Below are 9,862 nucleotides of genomic sequence, written 5' to 3'. Positions count from 1 at the left end.
GGCCTAGAGAATGCCAATGATTTAGGTTGCACCACTTCTGGAAACAGTAATAGGGAGATGAAATGTACCCTGGGTGCTGTTAGCAGGGACTTAGGCACCAAAGAAGAAAGCATAGCAGTCCACGCTGTCTAAAATGAAACACAGAGCACAAAGACAGCGCAGCAGTGAGGAAGGGCGGTGCCCTGTAAGGTGGTGGGAGATAGTAGCATTCCCCCTCACCCAGATAACAATGGCATTGGCATTTGATGGGACGATTGGGGACCTGTGGTCTGCGGAGGGCTCAGATGACAATCCCAGTTAACTCTGATCTATCTCAGGTCTTAGCTGGTGGTATGTGTGCACCCCAGCCCACCACCCACGGTGGGTATTGTTACAGAAGCAGCTTGTGACTGGCAGTACCAACGTGGCTAAGAAGTGTGCTGCCCTCCAGATACCCAGGATCTGTGCCCTGTTTGGAGGTTGTTCTTGGGATCATAATGGTGGCAGCCACTGCTGATCTACCCCAGGGCTGAAGTCCCTCTCCTTCCAGCAAGCAAACTCCTGGGGATGACAGGGTTGGTGTCCTTTCTTACTCCCTGCATCTTTCTGTTTCTGAGAAATAGACATGAAGGACTAAGGGATTCAAAAGAAACTGCATAGCTGAAAAAAAATTATGAAGTAGCCATGCACATGCAAGGAAAGGCCTTGTTCTGAAAAGACCTGAAAAACCCGAAGTTTCACCTCAGGCTGATCTTTGACTCAGGAATGGCCCATGCCATTAATATAAAACCAAGCCGGGCGCTTGTGGCTCCTGGCGATGATACTAGCTACTCAGGAGGCTGAGACTTGAGGAGTGAGCTTCCGAGTTAGCCAGGGCAGGAAGGTCCCTGGTGGACTCTTGTCTCTGAGTAATCTCGAAAGCCCGGTGTGGATCTGTGGTGGTAGAGTGCTAGCTTTGAGCAAAAAAGCTCAGGGATGGCACCCAGGCCTGGGTTCAAGCCCCAGGACCAGTATAAAATAAAATAAAATCAAACAGGAATAATATTTAAAAAAGCAACAACTCCCATACAAAAAACAGGTCCATAAGCAAGTAAACAAAAACAATAACAAAACCTGCCATCCCTAGGAAGGAGAGCCTGATTTTTAAAGTTACCACAATATTTGGCTGAAATGTTCAATTCAGCAAAGAACTAGGAAGTATATGAAGACACAGGAAACATGATCAAATAAAGGGGAAACACTAACAGGAAGTCCTTGAAAAAGAGCTGGTGGCAGATCTACTAGATAAGGACTTTCAAACAATTTTAAAAATTCTGAAAGAACTAAAGGAAGATGGGGGGGGGGGGAGGGGGGGGAGATAAATGAGCCAGGCGCCGGTGGCTTACGCTTGTAATCCTAGCTACTCAGGAGGCTGAGATCTGAGGGTCACTGTTCAAAGCCAGCCTGGGCAGGAAAGTCTGTGAAACTCTTCAATAAACCACCAGAAAACCGAAAGTGGCGCTGTGGCTCAAGTGGTAGAGCGCTTGCCTTGAGCTGAAGAGCTGAGGGACAGCGCCCAGGCCCAGAGTTCAAGCCCCGCGACCGACCAAAAAAAAAAAAAAAAAAGATAAATGAACAAGTGGACTGTCAGTATAGACACAGAAAACCTCAAAAGAAACCAAAAGAAGTTCTGGAGTTGAAAACTACATGAATTCAGTATAGGGAGGAAGAGACATCTCTGAGCAGGCAGAATAAATAATGAATCTAAAGATAAGACAGTAGAAATGACTGAGACTGAGGGACAAAAAAATAATTATAGGAAAATGAGCGTCTCTAAGGGACATCCACCATTTAGCTAACTGATGTATAAATTGTGGGAGTCTCAGAAAGAGAAGACAGAGATAGAGGCAGAGAGAATATTTTAAGAAATAATGGCTGAAAATGCCCCAAATTTGTGAAAGTTGTAACTATAAACTTCCCAGAAGCCCCGTGAATTCCGAGTGACAGCAGCTGACTGACGTCCTCGCTGACACACAGCGGAGCAGAAGCTGAAGCCGCACGGAGCCCAGTGCAGAGGGCGGAGCGCGGTGCGGAGGGCGGAGCGCGGCGCGGAGGGCGGAGCGCGGCGCGGAGGGCGGAGCGCGGCGCGGAGGGCGGAGCCCGGCGCGGAGGGCGGAGCGCGGCGCGGAGGGCGGAGCCCGGCGCGGAGGGCGGAGCCCGGCGCGGAGGGCGGAGCCCGGCGCGGAGGGCGGAGCCCGGCGCGGAGGGCGGAGCCCGGCGCGGAGGGCGGAGCCCGGCGCGGAGGGCGGAGCCCGGCGCGGAGGGCGTCTAGAGATGTCAGAAGTGACTTCCATCCTCCTCAGAAACCGCGGATCAGATCAGATCGTAGTGGCCAACGTGCTAAAAAGAAAAACAAACAAAACAAAACAAGGAAGAAATCAAGACATTCTCAGATAAACACCGGAGGCAGTTCGTTCCGGTTAGATCTCGCGGACAAAACATAACCTAGAGGAGGCCGGTGGGGGGGGAGGGACAGGGGAGGGTGAAAGGGTGGGGGCCGAAAGATCCTAATAAAAGTAAATACACGGACAATTATAATATTCTAACATGATTTAATTGAGTAATACATTAAAATATTAGTCTAAAGACTAAGGTTGTTATCAACTTGGTAAATGACTACACATAATGTTTTCTGTATGATTTAAGAGGCAAATGTACTTAAAAGAATAATTAGCGTAATTATTGGTTTATATCTTAATTCTCTCTCTTTTTTTTTTTCATCAGTCCTGGGGCTTGAACTCAGGGCCTTGGCACTGGCCCTGAAAATCTTTTGCTCAAGGCTAGCTTTGAGCTACTACTTGAGCCACAGCACTACTTTTGGCTTTTTCTGTGTATATGGTCCTGAGGAATCGAGTCCAGGGCTTCATGCATGCTAGGCAAGCACCCTACCACTAAACCACATTCTCTGCTCTTAATTCTCTTTTATTCAGAGTCGGGTATGTACCCAAGCTCTCCTGTGGCTGACTGTACAGTCCTGGCTTGCCTTGAATTTGTGGTCGTCTTGCTTCACTCACCCTGGTGCTGGGATTACAGGCATGTGCTATTATACGTAGCATGTTTTCTTTTAATTCTTTTTTTTTTTTGTCGGTCGTGGGGCTTGAACTCTGAGCCTGCGCACTGCGCTGTCCCTCAGCTCTTACAGCTCAAGCCAAGCGCTCTACTGCTTGAGCCACAGCACCACTTCCAGTTTTCTAGTGGTTTATTGGAAATAAGAGTCTCACAGACTTTCCTGCCTGGGCTGACTTTGAACCGCGATCCTCAGATCTCAGCCTCCTGAGTAGCTAGGATTACAGGCGTGAGCCACCGGCGCCCGGCTTCTTTTAATTCTTAAAGGAAATTTTAGTCATGGCTGCATACTGTACAATGTATAATTTAGCAACATCAACAGCTGAAAGGGAGAGGGGCAGAATTGTAAGGAAACAGATGATACGTTACTGAAGGGAAGCTGGTATGAACTGCAATTGAACACTGTAACTGCAGGTAGTTAAACATAACGCTCATGGAAACTACAAGAAAAATAGCCAAAAAATTATACAAAATTAGAAAGAAATTTAAATGTGTTATCATAAAAAAACAAAACAAACCCAACAAAAATAGGTACAGAAGAAAACAGGGATGTGGGAAGTGGGGGGGGGGGGCAAAAAAGCTATAAAGCATATAGAAAATGACAGAGTAAGTCCCTTTGAAAAATCAATGATTACTTTAAATGTAAATGGACTAAACTTCCAAACAAAAGACAGAATGGCTCAACGATCCAAGTATATACACTGTCAACAGGAGATGCTTCATGTCCAAAGGCACCAACAGATGGCCCGAAGAAGGCAGTGCTATTATACTAAGACCATAAAAATAGCTTGCAAGTAAAAAAGTTCTTAAGACACAAAGGACATTATGTGTTAAAAAGTTCAATAACAAGAAGATTGAACATTTACATACTCAGTAACAGCATAAGAGTAAAAAAATGGACAGAATGGAGAAATGGACAGCTTTATAGTAATAGTACAGGATTCCATACCTGATAGTAATGGATAGAACAACCAGACAGAAGATAGGTAAATGAACAGGTTTGAACAGCACAATAACCAATGAGAGCTAATGTACATCTTCTGAAGATTTTTCCCAACAAGAGTGACAACAACACAATCTTCTGGGGTGCATGGGACATATTTCAGGATGTACCATGTGTCCTGCCACAGCAAGGGTAGGGGATTTAAAAATACAGATACCATCACGTGTTTTCTCTGACCACAACAGGGATGACGTTAGAAATCAATACAATGATGAAAACTGGAAAGCTCATAAAGAAATGAAATAACATATTCTGGAACAAACAGTGGATCAAAGAAGAGATCATAAGGGAAATTAGAAAATAGAGATGAATGAAAATGAAAAGAAAACATTCCAAAATTTATGGGATCCAAGAAAAGCAAAACAAACTACAACGAAGGTGTACACCTGTTCCATCACCAGAACTTTCTGTGGATGTTGACATTTTAGCAGCTTGATCAAAATGTGTCCCTCATCCCTGGGTAAGTCCCTTTTCCTTTCCCACTTGTAACGGAATTGCATTAAGACCAGTTCCTTTATTTCTCTGAGATTTAAATCAGGTAATGCTATACTTTTTTTGCTTTCATAATCAAATATAATTTCGAAAACTCAAGAGAGAAGGAATTTAGTTGAATTTTCCCGTACTTTTGTTCTTTATTTACGTTTAAAGTTTCTTCACCGTTCCACCTTTATCCGTTCCGTTCTGTTTCAAGAGCTTCCTTTGGCAAATCTTTTAGGATAAATCTTACCCCATCACATTTGCTTAGATTTCCTTCATGTAAGAATGTTTTGTTTTTTTCTTTACCCCTGTAGGATGATTTTGCTTGATATAAATTCAAGCAAAGTTCCATCAATTCAAGGTTGATAGTTCTTTACTTTTAGGACTTGAAAAATGTGGTCTAACTTCTTTGTGGCCTCCAAGGTTCTGATGAAAAATCCACTGTCATTTTAGTATTTTTCCCCTGTGGGTTACATGTCATTTCTCACTGCTTTAAGATTTCTTCTGTGTCTTTGTAGTTTTCTGAAGTTTGACTGTGATGTATCTTGGTATGGATTTTTGTTTTTGCATTTTTTTCTTGAGTTTTTAGGCTAATGTCTTACCAAGTTTGAGAAAGCTACTCCATATTTCTTTGAGAAATATCCCACATTCTTGTAGTCTAGGTGGTCTTTTTTCTCCTCCAGTTTATTTTTATTTTTTGTTTTATTTATAATTCAATTTAAAACAGTCAGATTCAAGTTGGTTAATTTAGTTATGTACCAATCTGACACAGTGGAGGAAAACAACCTTTAAAGGGACTGTGTCCATTATTGGAATCAGAAATTTTATTTTCTTATAATTAAGTTCAGTAAAATGAGTTTTTTTTTAATGTTAAAAAATATCTCATGCCAGGGCTGGGAAGGTGGCTCAGTGGTAGAGCGCTTGCCTTGCATGCTTGAGGCCCTGGGTTCGATTCTTCAGCACCACATAAGCAAAAAGAAAAAAGCCGGAAGTGGTGCTGTGGCTCAAGTGGTAGAGCGCTAGCCTTGAACTGGAGAGCTGAGGGACAGCACCCAGGCCCAGAGTTCAGGGCCCATGACCGGACCCCAAAAAAAAAAAAAAGAAAAGAAAAAAAATATCTCATGCCAAGTGCTACTGGCTTATGCCTGTAACCCTAGTTACTCAGGAGGTTGAGATCTGAGGATCACGGTTCAAAGCCAGCCTGGAAAGGAAAGTCCATGAGACTCCTGTTGCCGCTAAAACTACCAAAAAAGCCAGAAGTAGAGTTCTGGTTCAAGTGTAGAGCACCATCCTTGAGCACAAAAGCTTGGGGACAGCATCCAGACCCTGAATTTAAGCCCCAGGAACAGTACAAAAAATAAAATATGATAAAATAAATAAACTAAAGGACTCAACAAATATCCCATGTTCTTTTGCTTTTCCTTCTGGAACTCATTATAAAAGTGTTAGGTCTTTGGTTATTACCTGACAAGTCTCTAAAATTCAGGGTTTTGGTTTTCTTTTCATTCTGTTTTCTGCATGTTTCAATTCATTGATTTCTATTGTTCTATTTGTTAGTTCACTAACAATATTCTTTCTCCATTCCATTTTTCTGTTGATCCCTTTCACTGAGTTCTTAAATTTTTGCTAATATCCCTTTTAATCCTAATTTTTTTTTGTTTAGTTCTACTTTATATGTTTTTACTTTTATTTTTTGCTGGGACTTTTTGTGTCTTTTCATTTGTTTGTATGTGCTTGTAATTGCTCATTAGAATGAGCTACTTTAATTTCTTGTTGGAAAATTCTAGCATCTGTGACATCTCCCTGTTAGCCTCTACAATTGTAGATGTTTAAATATTTACTAGAATCGCAGATGAAACCATTTGTCTGGGACTTTTCTCTTTTTCTTTTTCCTTTTTGTTGGTCATGGGGCTTGAGCTCTGGGCCTGGGCCCAGTCCCTCAGCTCTTCAGCTCAAGGTGAGCGCTCTACGGCTGGAGCCACAGCGCCACTTCTGGTTTTCTAGTGGTTTATTGGAGATAAGTCTCATGGACTTTGCTGCCTGGGCTGGCTTTGAACGACGATCCTCAGATCTCAGCCTCCTGAGTAGTTAGGATGACAGCGTGAGCCACCGGTGCCCGGCTCATCTTACTGTTCTTACTCTAGAGTATTACCAGCTTTCAGGTCACTGTTGTGGGTGGAAATGAAAGGTAAATATTTGAAAATTACTTGATGTTAGTACTTCTCATTTCATTTCAACATCTTGAGGTTTTTCTCTTCGACTCCATTTTTGTGTTTTGTATCTCTCTTCTCCCCCAAACCATCCTGGTTCACAGAAATGTTCACTTGTTTGCATATGTAGAGAGATACACATCTATAACCCTCTATATGTGTACACACATGTGGTATGAACACAGGTGGTTTGAACGCAGAGCCTTGAACTCACTCAGCTTGTGCTCTACCAATTGGGGTATACCTCCGATCTAGCGTTTTACTGGTTATTTTGGAGACTGAATCTCATGGATTTTTTTTCCCCTGAGTTCACTTTAAACCATGATTGTCAGACCTTTGCCTCCTGAGAAGCTAAGATTACAGGTATATGCTCTGGCTTGCGTATTTAGTTTTTGCTCTGTCTCACAACACACAGAACATGATATGAGAATTTGCAGCCCTACATTTATTGCCAATAGCAGAGTTTTAAAAAAAGAAGTCCAGGAGTTTCCTTAGTTCTTATTTTTACATAAATAATATGTCTAAAGGTACTTGGATTATTTTTTCTTCTATGTGGCTATGTCATCGAAGTATGTAGTGCTGTCCACTTGTCTCTGCTTGTGTGCAATTTGAGGGGTTCTCCTTTAAATCTTGCTGTTTTTGTTTTACAAATGTGTAATATTTTAACACATGTGGCTCCAAATTTAAGGTTTTGTGTGTGTGTGTGTGTGTGTGTGTGTGCTGGTAGTAGGGCTTGAACTCAGGCCCTGGGTACTGTCTCTGAGCTCTTTTGCTCAAGATTAGAGCTCTACCACTTGAGCCACAGCTCAAGTGTGTGTGTGAATAATTGGAGATAAAAGTTTCATGGACGTTTCCTGCCTGGGCTGGCTTTGAACTGTGATTCTCAGAACTCAGCTTCCTGAAATAGGAATATAGGTGTGTGCTACCAGCTCTTGGCTTAAGATTAAAAACAAATATATCCAGAGAATTCTTATTCCTTTCCTTTTCCTTACTCTGGCTAAAAATATTTCAGGTTTTTACTCTTACAATAACCAGGTTAATTGGCTTTTGCTTTATTCTATTTTTTCCTTACAGGTATTTATAATTTTTCTGTCTCTCTGTGGAATTTTCCTGTGTATACTTACCTTTGCAGCCAACAGTTTGGCAACCAGTGTTTTCTTCGGAAATAATCTGTTGCATGCAAATCTTTCACACTGTTGCACTGTTGCACAGAACAGCTTATTGTGATTTTCTTTCTTTCTTTCTTTTTTTTTTTTTGGGTCCAGTTGTGGGCCTGAACTCTGGGCCTGGGCGCTGTCCCTCATCTCTTCAGCTCAAGGCTAGCCCTCTACCACTTGAGCCACAGCACCACTTCCGGCTTTTTTCCTTTTTGCTTATGTGGTGCTGAGGAATCGAACCCAGGGCCTCATGCATGCAAGGCAAGTGCTCTACCACTGAGCCACCTTCCCAGCCCGCTTATTGTGATTTTCAAAATGTCTCTTTTCCTTCTTATCATGGCTTGTTTCAGGCACAAGTGCTTTATCCCTTTTTTTCTTGATAACTAAAGACTGTCTCTATTAGATTTTCTAAAGGACCAGAATTTCAAGTTATTAATTAAATCTATGGCTTTTCTATTTTCTACCTCATTAATTTTTTTCCTTTTTTCTAAATTGAGGTATAATTCGCATAACATACAATTAACCTTTCAAAGTAAAATTCGGTGGCATTTAGTGGATTCACAATATTGTGAAACTACCATTCTGTTTAGTTTAAAAGTTTCCATCACTCTATAGAAAGATCTTGCACCCATTTTTCCCTTGTGGTATTGCGGATTGAACCCAGGGCCTTAGTTTTGTTAGACAAGCATTCTACAACTTGAGCCATGCATCCAGCCCTTTTATCTATAGTTTGCTTTTGAGATAGTTTCGCTAACTCTGTTTGGGCTAGCCTCAAGTTCACGATCTTCCTGCCTCCCCTTTTCACTCAGCTGGGATTATAGGGCATGTACCACCACGTTTGGCATAAATAACTGTTGTATGCTTTTATTTTTATTGTATTGTGATTTGAACTCAGGGCCCAGGCTTTGTTAGGCAGGCACTCTGCCATTTGAACCAAGCCTGTAGCCACTGGTGCTTTGGTTCTTTTTGCAACAGGGTCTCACATTTATGCTTGGGCTGCCCTGGATATGATCCTCCTATTTACACTGGGCACTGTAGCTATACTGACTCCATAGCCAGCTCTTGTTGATGGAGGGGTCTCTTGAGCTTTAGTCTGCTCACACTGGCCTTGAACCACCATCTGCCCAGCCTCCGCTTACCAAGTAGCTGGGATGACACATGTGAGCCATTTCGCCTGGATATAAATTATACTCACCAAGTGTTATTTGTATAATTTCTACCTTATGAAGTGTGTTAGAACTTCAGACGTATATGTGGGGGCCTGGGGACTGGGGAATATTCTATGTATACCAGAGAGGAAGGCAACAGTTTTGTTGGTTTTGGGCGCTAGGGATGGAACCCGGGGCCTTGAGTGTGCTCAGCACGTGCTCTGACACTGAGCGGTGGCCCCGGGTGAGGTGGATTTACCTAGAACCACATGGTCCCTCTTGCTAACAGCAGTGCATGTGATCTGCCCACGCGTGCACGATTTAGTTTATCTGACTAGGGTGGAGTGGAAGGGTCCCGCCGGCGGAGTGAGGTCTGGGTCCTCCTGGCTTCCTGCAGCGCTGCGGTGCCCCTCGCCGCCTCCATCAGTGTTCATCACTGTGCGGTGGCTCCATTGGCCCAAGAACTGGCGTGGTTTTCACATTTGAAGCTCTGGAGGCTGGATTCCACCTTGTCTGATAGCAGTGCCAAATCCCTGCTCGTTTACCGTTTCCATTTCCCCAGCTTTTCTGCCTCTTAAATCACTGTGCTTCAAGCTGTGGCTTGCTCTGTCAGCTGAGTTGAAAGTCTTTCTTTCTTAATGCATGAGCTTAAGCCCATTCCTACCGCCGCGCCGCCAGTGCTGCTGCTCTGTCGTTGTGTCTCATTTACCCTGGCCGTCGCAGTACCTGTGTGCTGTTTCAGTCTCCCTGTGGTCTGCTTTCCTTCTTTTCTTTAGCATAGCT

Source organism: Dipodomys spectabilis, unplaced genomic scaffold (genome assembly GCF_019054845.1).
Source record: "Dipodomys spectabilis isolate Male_0828 unplaced genomic scaffold, ASM1905484v1 ptg000212l, whole genome shotgun sequence".
Taxonomy (NCBI): domain Eukaryota; kingdom Metazoa; phylum Chordata; class Mammalia; order Rodentia; family Heteromyidae; genus Dipodomys; species Dipodomys spectabilis.
Note: the sequence above shows the minus strand (reverse complement) of the source record.